The 13,751-nt window shown below is 46.1% G+C and overlaps 1 long non-coding RNA gene across 1 annotated transcript in view; it reads right to left on the reverse strand.

Annotated features, from left to right (window-relative positions):
• Positions 1–11,397, reverse strand: part of LOC134740061 (uncharacterized) — a 51,665-nt gene extending 40,268 nt beyond the window's left edge. The window contains exon 1 of the long non-coding RNA XR_010127327.1: positions 11,341–11,397. This is a non-coding gene — a long non-coding RNA (uncharacterized LOC134740061). The remainder of the gene's footprint in view (positions 1–11,340) is intronic.
• Between the last annotated feature and the right edge of the window lie 2,354 nt (positions 11,398–13,751).

Here is a 13,751-nt window from a genome sequence, read left to right on the forward strand (position 1 = left end):
GATGCAAACCCACCAGGAGAACAATTTTTTTTCTCCTCTCTCTGTTATCTCATTATCCATTTGCAGAAAAGATCAAGATGTAATCACACTTGAACAGACCTTTTACAAGTATAATGAATGTTTCCAAGGTCATTTACATTCCAAAGAGAGCTATTTACAATTTAATCTCTGTTCTGGATCTAATCATTCTCTCTAGTAATCATTTATTGCCTCCTCAATATAATTTCTCTTGTTCTCCATCCCATAACCTGTTTTTTGTTTTTTGTTTGTTTGTTTGTTTGGTGTTTGTTTGTTTTTTGAGACAGAGTCTTGCTCTGTCGCCCATGCTGGAGTGCAGTGGAGCAATCTTGGCTCACTGCAATCTCCGTCTCCTGGGTTCAAGTGATTCTCCTGCCTCAGCCTCCCAAGTAGCTGGGATTACAGGTGTGCACCACCATGCCAGGCTAATTTTTGTATTTTTAGTAGAGATGGGTTTTCCCCATCTTGGCTAGGCTATTCTTGAACTCCTGACTTCAAGTGATCTGCCTCGAGCTCCCAAAGTGCTGGAATTACAGGCATGAGTCACCATGCCTAGCCCCATAACCTGTTTTACCAGGATCCAAGCCCCCATTCTTTCTGTAACCTCAAGATGATATATAAGCATGTGTACCTCATTGGGAAGCTGTGTCTCCATTCTAAAACCTCCTGTGTTCAGTGCTGCTGCTTGTGATGGTGACAGGAGATAGACAAATTCCTAGGCAGACAGGGACAGGTCCCCAGTGAAACTCAACCTTCAAGCTAAGGACAGTCTAAAGTCTGAAAACCAAATTGCTGCTTCCAGATCCAGTCCATGACCAGAGTGAGAACTTACCCACTCTCTCTAGATCGGTTCCTTCTGGATTATGCCCTTTAACCAATTGGCTGTTGCTTTTTTCCAAGGCCTCAATGGACCAATCAGCACACACTCCCCCATTCGAAGCCCCAAATGCCCCAGACTCAGCCTCACAGATGGCTACCCACTTTAGGTCTCCTCTCTTTGTCAAGAGATTTTCTGTTGTTCAATAAATTCTACTCTGCCTTGCTCACCCTCCAGTGTCTGCATGCCTCAATCCTCTTTGTTTATTTATTTATTTATTTTTTAGATAGAGTCTCACTCTGTCACCCAGGCTGGAGTGCAGTGGCGCTATCTCAGCTCACTGCAACCTCCACCCCCGGGGTTCAAGTGATTCTTCTGCCTTAACTGCCTGAGTAGCTGCTACAGGCATGCACCACCATGCCCAGCTAATTTTTGTATTTTTAGTAGAGATGGGGTTTTGCCATGTTGGCCAGGCTGTTCTCAAACCCCTGACCTCAGATGATCTACCTGCCTCGGCCTTCCAAAATTCTGGGATTATAGGCATAAGCCACCACACCCCTCATTCCTCTTGATCATGGGACAAGAACCAGGAACCTGCCAAACAGTGGGAGTGAAAAGAGCAATAACACACCTCTTTCGCTTGCTGAACCACAGAAGTGAAAAAGCTGCTGGGTGCAACTCCCTTCTGCTTACCTGCTCACTGAGCTGTGGGTGGTAGGAATAAAAGGGCTTGTAACACCCTCTCCTGCTTGCTGATCTACAGGAGTGAAAAAGCCACTGGACACCACTCCCTCCTGCTCTCCTAACTATGGGAAGAAAAAAGCCACAACACTTGATTAGTGAAAAAAAATTATTTGTTATTTAATTTTATTTATTTTGTGTGCATGTTAATATATATTTTTTTTTTTTGAGAATGAGTTTCACTCTTGTTGCCCAGCTGGAGTACAGTGGTACAATCTCAGCTCACTGAAACTTCTGCCTCCTGGGTTCAAGTGATTCTCCTGCCTCAGCCTCCTGAGTAGCTGGGATTACAGGCACATGCCACCATGCCTGGCTAATCTTTTGTATCTTTAGTAGAGATGGCGTTTCACCATGTTGGTCAGGCTGGTCTGGAACTCCTGACCTCAGGTGATCCACCCGCCTAGGCCTCCCAGAGTGCTGGGATTACAGCTGTGAGCCACTGTGCCCAGCTCGAAAAAAATTTTTTAATAAAAAAATACTCCCATATATACACGTTAAATAAATTGGTATGCCTTTTCTCCTATTAATCAATCTGCCTCGTGTCAGTGATTTTTCTGATCCTTTAGGGTGCCAAGAGCCTGTGGCCCCCATACACCTACTATATTCCATTAACAGGAATTTCTAAACTTTCAGGGGTTTTTTGGTTATGAAAAAGAGAAAGTGGATGCTTGCAGGAGGGGTGTTTATGGTCTGAGCTGGAAGAGGCAGACATCATTTATTTTCACCCACATTTCAAGCACATGGCCTTACTGAACTATAAAAGAAACCTGGGAAATAAGGTCTACATGTGTGCAAAGGGAAAGGGAAATGGTTTACAGAATTCCTATTCAATCTACATTCAGTAGAGCACCTGCACATGCTAAATAGTCCGTAAATGTTTGTTGGGTGTTTGTCCAGTCTGAGGTCCCAGAGCCAATGCTAGAACCTCCACCCCGCACCATGCTACCAGCCTAACCATGTAACACTCACCTGCTTAAACAATCAGAGGAGGGCTGTGCACAGTGGCTCACGCCTGTAATCCCAGCACTTTGGGAGGCTGAGGCAGGCAGATCACAAGGTCAAGAGTTTGCGACCAGCCTGGCCAACATAATAAAACCCCATCTCTACTAAAAACACAAAAATTATCCAGGCATGGTGGCGCATGCCTGTAGTCCCAACTACCTGGGAGGCTGAGACAGGAGAATCACTTGAATCCAGGAGGCAGAGATTGCAGTGAGCCGAGATCGCGCCACTACACACCAGCCTGGATGACAGAGCAAGAATCCGTCTCAAATAAATAAATAAATAAATAAATAAATAAAAATAAAAAAGCAATCAGAGTAGGCCAGGTGCGGTGGCTCACGCCTATAATCCCAGCACTTTGGGAGGCCAAGGTGGGCAAATCACTTGAGGTCAGGAGTTTGAGACCAGCCTGGCCAACATGGTGAAACCCCATCTCTATTAAAAATACAAAAATTAGCCGGGCATGGTGGTGCGCACCTGTAATCTCAGCTACTTGGGAGATTGAGGCAGGATAATTGCTTGAACCTGGGAGGCAGAGGTTGCAGTGAGCCAAGATTGTACCACCACTACACTCCAGCTGGGCAACAGAGCCAGACTCCGTCATGGAAAAAAAAAAAAAAAAAAAACAATCAGAAGAGGGGACCCAATGATAAACATCCAAATCATGCAAAGTCAATTAGTGAATATTACAGACTATACTTAAGCTGCCAGTCCAATCAGGAAAGCAAGATGTAGAAGTTAGATCAGGGAGCAACCATAACCCTATAAAGAGTTGTAAGGAGGACAGAAGATCAAAAGGAGGCAAAGCGAAAAAAGAGCCAAGCCAGAGGGTGAGAGGAACACAATCATGGAGATCTTGCTCCGTTTTGAAAGAAAAATTTGAGCTTCAGATTCCTACATTAATTTTCAAACTAGAGTTGATTTAAACTTGGATCAACAATGTCTATTTGGGGGATATAAAACTAGTTTGTGTGACCTATTTTTGTTTTATTTGTTTGTTTGAGACACAGTCTCACTCTATTACCCAGGCTGGAGTGCAGTGATGTGATCTTGGCTCACTGCAACCTCCACCTCCCAAGTTCAAGCGATTCTTCTGCCTCAGCCTCCCAAGTAGCTGGGATTACAGGCGCCTGCCACCAGGCCCAGCTAATTTTTTGTTTGTTTGTTTGTTTGTTGTTTGTTTTTTGAGTGAGTCTTGCTCTGTCGCCAGGCTGGAGTACAGTAGCGAGATCTCAGCTCACTACAATCTCTGCCTCCCAGTTTCAAGCGATTCCCCTGCCTCAGCCTCCTGAGTAGCCACCTTGCCTGGCCCAATTTCTGTATTTTTTTTTTGTATTTTTTTTTTAGTAGAGACAGGGTTTCGGCTGGGTGCAGTGGCTCACTCCTGTAATCCCAGCATTTTGGGAGGCTAAGGTGGGCAGATCACAAGGTCAGGAATTCCAGACTAGCCTGGCCAACGCGGTGAAATCCCACCTCTACTAAAAAAATACAAAAATTAGCCGGGCATGGTGGCATGCACCTGTAATCCCAGCTACTCTGGAGGCTGAGGCAGGAGAATCTTTTGAACCCAGGAGGCGGAAGTTGCAGTGAGCTGAGATCACACCACTGTACTCCAGCCTGGGTGACAGAGCAAGTCTCCGTCTCAAAAAAAAAAAAAAAAAAAAAAAGTAGAGACAGGGTTTCGCCATGTTGGCCAAGCTAGCCTCGAACTCCTGACCTCAAGTGATCTGCCCACCTCGGTCTCCCAAAGTGCTGGGATTACAAGTGTGAGCCACCATGCCCAGCCAACATTCTGTTTTATCCAGTGTTATGTTTGCACAGTATTGGGAAACAGTATTATCTCAGCCTTGAAAGATTTAACATGGTCATGAAATTTCAGACCAGAGAGAGCCTGGAGCCAACTACAACTAGTGTCTTCATTTTACACTTGAGAAATTGAGGCAAGAGAGGTGAAGCAACTTGCCCACAGGTACACAGGTAACTAGTGGCAGAGCTACAGCGTTACATAGTATTACCTTCTAAAGTCAGTAAGGAATACAGCCTTTGGAGGGGAGGACCAGCTCTATCAGTGCCAAGTCCGTAGGCAACTATTGGAAGTGTGAGAAGAATGATCCCGAGGTGTTGCAGGTTGTGGCATGAAAAGGGAGTTGGGCAATCATGTGGAGCTTGGAGACCTCAGAAAGTCAGGACATGGTTGGTGACTGTATCCCATCACCATTACTTAGCTTTATGGTTGTCTGAAAGCAGGTTGCTGCCTGCTGGGATCACCTTGACAACCAAAAGCTTCCCTTGCAGGTGAAACTTGCCTAAGTACTTGGTAAGGTCTGCAGTGAAATTGAGGGCTCCAGGAAGGTGGTAAGTTGCAAGAACACCTTCACTGCCTCTCCTTGCTCTCCCTCCTTTTTTTTTTTTTTTGAGACAGAGTCTTGCTCTGTCACCCAGGCTGGAGTGGTGGTGTGATCTCGGCTCACTGCAACCTCCACCTCCCAGGTTCAAGCAATACTCCTGCCTCAGCCTCCCAAGTCGCTGGGATTATAGGCACCCGCCACCATGCCTGGCTAGTTTCTTTCTTTCTTTCTTTCTTTGAGACGGAGTTTCACTCTTGTTGCCCAGGCTGGAGTGCAATGGCACAATCTTGGCTCACTGCAGCCTCTGCCTCCCAGGTTCCAGCAATTCTCCTGCCTCAGCCTCCCAAGTAGCTGGGATTACAGGCATGCGCCACCACACCCAGCTAATTTGTATTTTTTAGTAGAGACAGGGTTTCTCCATGTTGGTCAGGCTGATCTCAAACCCCTGACCTCAGGTGATCCACCCGCCTCAGCCTCCCAAAGTGCTGGGATTACAGGCGTGAGCCACCAGGCCCGGCCTAATTTTTTTTGGTATAGATGGGGTTTCACCACGTTGGCCAGGCTGGTTTCAAACTCCTGACTCAAGTGATCTGCCTGCCTCGGCCTCCCAAAGTGATAGGATTACAGGCGTGAGCCACCACACCCGGCTCTCTCTCTCCTCTCTCTCTGGGACTAAATCATCCATAAGTATTGTTGTTTGTGTGTGTTGTTGTTTTCATTGTCTAAGGGAGGTTTTCTGTTTTTTGCATGGGTTCATGTAAATAACAACGAGAAACAAAGAATGCATTTAAATTTTGTTTCCTTCCTGAAATGTGGGATTAGTTTAAGCATATCCTGGGAGAAATATTCACAAGGGTGTTTTAATCTAGTCAGTCATTTTAGACTACAAGAAGCAATCTCTCTTTACTTGTGCCAAGTCTCTTGCTACACAGAGGATTTAACACATTTCTGGGATGTGCTTGAAACAAGGCTGAGGGCACTTTGTTTATGGAAATGTTTGGCAGCCTTTCCTGTTTTCCCCATGGGGAAAAGTTTGCACTTTTAAAAATGAACTTGGCTGGGAGAGGATCACCTGAGCCCAGCAATTTGAGGTTACAGTGAGCTGTGATTGCACCCTGCATTTTAGCCTAAGTGACAGAGAGAGAGCTTGTCTTAATTTTAAAACAAAAAAAAAACTTTTTTTTTTAACAAAGGGCTCAGTGGCTCACACTTGTAATCCCAGCACTTTGGGATGCTGAGGTTGGAGGATTGCTTGAGCTCAGGAGTTCAAGACCAGCCTGGGCAACATGGTGAAATCCGTATTAACAAAAAATACAAAAATCAAAAATCAGTCTGGCTTGGTGGCCCCCCTGTGGCCCCAGCTACTTAAGAGGCTGAGGTGGGAGGAACACTTGAGTCTAAGAGGTTGAAGGTGCAGTGAGCCAAGATCACAGCACTGTACTCCAGACCCAGTCTCAAAAACAAAAAAGGAACTGGAACTATGTTAACACCCAGAGGTCCTTACTGATATAAATAAAGGATTGAATAAAAACTAAATAAATGGGGCTGAAGAGACAAATCCCCCATGAAGAAAAATTTCAAATAATTAATGTAGATACTTTGTCCTCAAGGAGGGGAAGCACAACTCCTCACTCCTTAGGTGTGGGCTCCCCAAAGTCACTTCCTTCGAAGAGCACTGTATAGTAAGGGAGGATCAAAAGAGCATCTTTACAGTGGGGAAACCTACTTGCCTTCAAAAATAGGTGAGGGCAGCGCACGGTGGCTCATGGTGGCCTATAATCCCAGCATTTTGGGAGGCTGATATGGGTGGATGACTCAAGGCCAGGGGTTCAAGACCAGCCAGGCCAACATGGCAAAACCCTGTCTTTACTAAAAAAAAAATACAAAAATTAGCTGGGCATGGTGGCACAAACCTGTAATCCCAGCTACTTGGGAAGCTGAGGCAGGAGAATTGCTTGAACCTGGGAGTCGGAGGTTGCAGTGAGCCAAGATCACATCACTATACTCCTGCCTGGGTGACAGAGTGAGACTCCATGTCAAAAATAAATAAATAAATAAATAATACAAATACCAAAAAAATTAACCAGGCATGGCCGGGCGCGGTGGCTCACGCCTGTAATCCCAGCACTTTGGGAGGCCAAGGTGGGCGGATCATGAGGTCAGGAAATCGAGACCATCCTGGCTAACACGGTGAAACCCCGTCTCTACTAAAAAAATACCAAAAAAAAAAAATTAGCCCGGCGTTGTGGCGGGCGCCTGTAGTCCCAGCTACTCAGGAGGCTGAGGCAGGAGAATGGTGTGAACCCGGGAGGCGGAGCTTGCAGTGAGCCGAAATCGCGCCACTGCACTCCAGCCTGGGCGACAGAGCGAGACTCCGTCTCAAAAAAAAAAAAATTAACCAGACGTGATGGCATACACCTGTGATCCCAATTCCTCCAGAGGCTGAGGCAGGAGAATCACTTGAACCCGGGAGGCGGAGGTTGCAGAGAGCCAAGATCGTGCCACTACACTCCAGCCTGGGCAACAGAGTGAGACTCCATCTCAAAAACAACAACAATAACAAACCCAGAATGTAGCCATCAAATATTGTCCTGTCTTTCCCTCAATTCCCTCCTCTGACTGGCTGGCACTTCCAATGATTGTCTGACATTTACATGTTGATATAACAAATTGTGATTACAGGCATGGTGGCACGTGCCTGTAATCCCAGCTACTTGGGAGCCTCAGGCAGAAGAATTGCTTGAATCTGGGAGATGGAGGTTGCAGTGAGCCCAGATTGAGTCACTGAACTCCAGCCTGGGTGACACAGCAAGACTGCATCTCAAAAAAAAAAAAAAGACTATGAACCAAAAATGGCAAAATCTTAGGATGTGATGAAATCTAAGTAATGGAATAAAAAATATTGTTAATTATATTATTCTCAATATTTTTCAGAGGCACCACAGAGAGGAAGCCAGATTATTTGGTGAACTTGATTAGTAGTGCAATCTACCACACAGTCTTTAGGAACATTGCTTCTGCTGAATTTGAACTTTCATCTCTCAGCTGACAACCATTCTCATATCAACCATCTTACCTGCTGATACTGCCAATTTCAGCAGCATTGCCGACTTAAGGACTATTTGTACAAGCCTTTAAATATTTCATTGCATTTTAGCCCTTATTAATTTATAACCATGGATGGAAAATGGAAAATTAAAGTGCTGATATGAGTCATAGTCATAAGAAACATAGGTCTCATAGGCCGGGTGCGGTGGCTCACGACTGTAATCCCAGCACTTTGGGAGGCCAAGGCGGGTGGATACCTGAGGTCAGGATCAGGAATTTGAGACCAGCCTGGCCAACATGGTGAAACCCCGTCTCTACTGAAAACACAAAAATTAGTCGGGCGTGGTGAGGCACATGTGTAATCCCAGCTGCTCAGGAGGCTGAGGCGGGAGAATCGGTTGAACCCAGGAGGCGGAGGTTGCAGTGAGCTGAGATCGCGCCACTGCACTCCAGCCTGCGTGATAGAGCAAGACTCCGTCTCAAAAAAAGAAAAGAAACATAGGTCTCATAAACTTAAAACACATAAGACGATTCCTTGGACATGCCAGAGGCTGTATCTGTCTCAATCAGAGTTTCCCCAGGCAGTCTAAGCTAATGGACTCTGCTCAGTTGTGAAGGAAGCAAATTAAGAAACTTGTCTTAAAACAAACAAACAAACAAAAAAAACATAAAAAAAGGCCGGGTGCGGTGGCTCACACCTGTAATCCCAGCACTTTGGGAGGCTGAGGCGGGTGGATCACCTGAGGTCAGGAGTTTGAGACCAGCCTGGCCAACACGGTGAAACCCCGTCTCTACTTAAAATACAAAAATTAGCCGGGCGTTGTGGTATGCACCTGTAATCCTAGCTCCTCGGGAGGCTGAGGCAGGAGAATCGCTTTAACCCGGGAGGCAGAGGTTGCAGTGAGCTGAGGTGGCGCCATTGCACTCCAGCCTGGGGGATAAGAGAAAGACTTCATCTTTAAAAAAAAAGAAAGAAAGAAATTTGTAGTAGCCACAGTGCGTGCCTGTTGTTGTGCCACATGTGTAATCCCAGCTGCTCAGGAGCCTGAGGCAGGAGGATCACTTGAGCCCAGGAGGTGGAGGCTGCAGTGAGCTGTGATCCCACCACTGCATTCCAGCCTGGGCAACAGAATAAGATCCTGTGTCAAAAAACAAACCAACCAACAAACAAAAAACACCAGACTGGGCATAGTGGCTCACGCCTGTAATCCCAGAACTTTGGGAGGCCGAGGCAGGCGGATCATCTGAGGTCGGGAGTTCAAGACCAGCCTCACCAACATGGAGAAACCATGTTGAAACTGTAATGCCCAACCTGGTTTTTACTAACTCTGTTTTTAGACTCTCCCTTTTCCTTTAATCACCCAGCCTTGTTTCCACCTGAATTGACTCTCCCTTAGCTAAGAGAGCCAGATAGACTCCATCTTGGCTCTTTCACTGGCAGCCCCTTCCTCAAGGACTTAACTTGTTTAAGCTGACTCCCAGCACATCCAAGAATGCAATTAACTGATAAGATACTGTGGCAAGCTATAACCGCAGTTCCCAGAAATTCGTCCGATTGATAACGCCCAAAACCCTGCGTCTATCACCTTGTAATAGTCTTAAAGTCCCTGCACCTGGAACTGTTTACTTTCCTGTAACCATTTATCCTTTTAACTTTTTGACCTGTAACCATTTATTCTTTTAACTTTTTGACTACTTTACTTCTGTAAAATTGTTTTAACTAGACCCCCCCATCCCCACTTCCTAAACCAAAGTACAAAAGTTAATCAAGCCCCTTCCTCAGGGCCAAGAGAATTTTGAGCGTTAGCCATCTCTTGGTTACTGGCTACTAAAGGACTCTTACTTCGTCTCAAAGTGTGGCGTTTTTCTAACTCGCTCGGGTACAACAAAACTACAAAATTAGCCAGGCATAGTGGCGCATGCCTGTCATCCCAGCCACTTGGGAGGCTGACGTAGGAGAATCACTTGAACCTAGGAGGTGGAGGTTGCAGTGAGCTGAGATTGAGCCATTGCACTCCAGCCCGGGTAACAAGAGCGGAACTCCATCTCAAAAAAAAGAAACTTGTAGTACCCAAGGTGCGTGCCTGTTGTTCCAGCTATTCAGGAGCCCGAGGCAGGAGGATCACTTGAGCCCAGGAGGTGAAGGCTGCAGTGAGCCGTGATCACACCACTGCATTCCAGCTTGGGCAACAGAATAAGATCCTGTGTCAAAACAAAACAAAACAAAAAAAACAGGTCAGGAGCAGTGGCTCACGCCTGTAATCCCAGCACTTCGGGAGGCCGAGGCCAGCGGATCACCTGAGGTCAGGAGTTCAAGAGCAGCCTGGCCAACATGGTGAAACCCCGTCTCTACTAAAAATACAAAAATTAGCCAGGCGTGGTGGCATGCCCCAGTAGTCCCAGCTACTCCTGGAGGCTGAGGCAGGAGAATTGCTTGAACCCGGGAGATGGAGGTTGCAGTGAGCCGAGATCGCGCTACTGCACTCCAGCTTGGGCAACAGAGCGAGACTCCATCTCAAAAAAAAAAAAAAAAAATCCGGATGTAATTAGAAAGATTTTAAAACTCTCTGGGAACAGAAACTCTATGGTGTCAACTTTTGGACATTCTGGTTTCATATTTATTTCCAGGAACACATTATGTAGAGGCTACCCATATTTGGCTGACTTTTTGTTTTTTTTTAAGACAGGGTCAAGGCTGGAGTGCAGTGGTGCATTTGAGGCTCACTGCAGCCTTGACCTCCCGGGCTCAAGCAATTTTCTTGCCTCAGCCTCCTGAGTAGCTGGGCCTACAGGAGTGCGACACTATACTGGCTAATTTTTTTTTTAATTAATATTTTTTGTAGAAATGGGGGTCTTACTATATTGCCCAGGCAGGTCTTGAACTCCTGAGCTTAAGCGATCTGCCTGCCTGGGCCTCCCAAAGAGCTGGGATTACAGGCTCGAGCCACCGCGCAGGCTGGGGGTATTGTTTTCTGAGCCGCAACACAGGCTTTAACACCCACAATGAACACGAGTGTGCTGTTGTCTTCCATCGTCTTGGCTGACTAAGGGGGCCCACGGAACATGCTGATGGTGCAGTGGTCAAGCTCTGCCGAGGAGACTTGGGCTGCCTCAGGAGCTGCAGGGTCTTGGGCTGCTAGAAGCTGGGTGACTTGCGGATCTTCTTTTTCCCTGTGGCTGTGGATGCCTTTCAGCACTGCCTTCTTTGCCTGCAAAGCCTTTGCCTTAACTTGGGCTTTGGGAGGGGCAGGACCTTCCTTCTCCACCTTTGACACAATCTTCAGAAAAGCCTGAAGAGGCTTCCGTTGGTGAGACAGGACACAGTGATGCTGGGCTGGGTGAAAGGCAGAACTCTCTGTTACTTACTTCTCCAAAGGAGAGAAGGCTGCTACACAGGACCACACGGGAGTTGCACCAGGAAGACTAACAGCAAGCTGGAAGTGTCTGAGGTGGCTTCTGTAATGCAAAGGAGGTTTTAGGGCTTCCTGGAGTTTGGGTATTTTGATAATTCTGTGACCAAACAAGAAAGGGCCATTCCTGAGGGAAAAGTACCTTGGGCCTCTGGCCCTGAATCTGTACATATTGTAAGCCAGGCGTGGTACCGCCTGATAAGGGAAATAGTTGGGGTGAGGCCTTAGCAAACTGCCTGTGACGGGAATTAAGAATTTTTAGCCATGGCTTCAAAATTCGGTCAAGATGACACTTGTAAAATGTTTTATTACAGCAAACAATTCCCTGTATTGTATTGCCTCTTTTTTGAAATATCTAGAATGGTTGTTTCCTGACTGGACTGTGACCAATACAGATATATTTGATTGCATTCCAAATCTTAAACATTGATAAATTATATTGATGCCATAATGTGATACCCTACCTTGTTTTAACCTGATTGACTCTCTCTTAGCTGAGAGAGCTGGACAGACTCCATTTTGGTTTCTTTGCTTGCAGTCCCTTGTCCCCCTCCCTTAAGGACATAACTGGTGCAAGCTGACTCCAAGCACATCCAAGAATGCGCTTACAGGTAAGATACTGAGGCAAGCTGTATCAGCAGCTCCTGGGAACGTGCTCGGTTGATGGTACCCAAAGCCCCTGCATCTATCACTTTGTGATAATTTAAGCCCCGGCACCTGGGACTGTTTATTTTCCTGTAACTGTTTCTGTAACCACTTATCTCTTAACTTTTTGCCTGTTCTGCTTCTGTAAAAAAATTGCTTCAGCTAGACTCCCCCTCCCCTAATCAGACCAAAGTATAAAAAGAAATGTGGCCCTTCTCCGGGCCGAGAGAATTTCGAGCTCTAGCCGTCTCTCAGTCGCCGGCAATAAAGGATTCCTGAATTAGTCTCAGAGTGTGGCGTTCTCTCTATAACTCGCTTGGTTACAACAATAATATCACCATTAATCAGAATACTGTTTTTTGTTTGTTTTTACTGTTAGCTGCACAGATCTACCACTAATGACTGCATCTGCCTATCTTTGTCTCTCTTATTGTCAGAGGCGTTGGAACCACAGTGACTCTATCTTGAATAGGTGCTAGGTAAAATGAGGCTGAGACCTACTGGGCTGCATTCCCTGGAGGCTAGGCATTCTAAGTCACTAGATGAGATAGGAGGTCAGGACAAGGTGCAGGTCATAAAGACCTTGCTAATAAAATAGTTTGCAGTAAAGAAGGCAGCCAAATCCCATCAAAACCAAGATGGCGACAAAAGTGACCTCTGGTCATCCTCACTGCTCCTCATACGCTAATCATAATAAGTTAGCATGCTAAAAGACACTCCTACCAGCAGCATGACAGTTTCCAAAGCCATGGCAATGTCAGGAAGTTACCTTACATGGTCTAAAACGGTGGGGAGGAGCCTTCAGTTCTGGGAATTGCCCACCCCTTTCTTGTAAAACTCATGAATAATCCACCCCTTGTTTAGCATATAATCAAGAAATAACTATAAGTATCCTTAGCGGAGCAGTCACGCCACCACTCTGTCCATAGAGTAGCCATTCTTTATTCCTTTATTTTCTTCCTTTTTTTGGGGGGTGGGGGTGGGGAAACGGAGTCTCTCATCTATCTCGGTTCAATGCAACCTCTGCCTCCTGCGTTCAAGCGATTCTTCTGCCTCAGCCTCCTGAGTAGCTGGGATTACAGGCACACGCCACCACACTCGGCTACTTTTTTTGTAGAGACTGGGTTTCACCGTGTTAGCCAGGCTGTTCTCCAACTCCTGGCCTCAAATGATCCGCCCGTTTTGGCCTCCCAAAGTGCTGGGATTACAGGCATGAGCCACCGCGCCTGGCCCTCCTCTACTTTCTTAATAAACTCTCTTTCATTTTACTTTATGGACTTGCCTTCAATTCTTTCTTGTGTGAGATCCGAAAACCCTCTCTTGGGTTCTGGATTGGGACCCCTTTCTGGAACATTGTTATTTTGAGTTTCTTGGAGGCAGGGATTGTGTCTTAATGTACTCTGTCTCAGAACCCCAGTCCAGAACCTGGCCAAACCCCAAATGTGCTTTAATAAATATGTGATGAATTACATGAATCTCTGAGAGCATATCAATCATAATTCTCAACTTCCTCCTTGGCTGCAATTCAGGAGTGGAGCCAGCTCCACATTCTGACCTTCACAGGCCTGACCCTGGACAAGAGCCAGATTCTTTAATGAATCATCTGGCATATTACTTATTTTCCTCCTCTCACTCCTATGAAACTCACAATTATCATGGCCTCCGGGAAGCAGTTCCCTGTGTTCTGACAAAAATGAAAGAGCTCACAAAATTTTCTTTTGT

The sequence above is a fragment of the Pongo pygmaeus genome, chromosome 7 (assembly GCF_028885625.2).
Source record: "Pongo pygmaeus isolate AG05252 chromosome 7, NHGRI_mPonPyg2-v2.0_pri, whole genome shotgun sequence".
NCBI classification, from domain to species: Eukaryota; Metazoa; Chordata; class Mammalia; order Primates; family Hominidae; genus Pongo; species Pongo pygmaeus.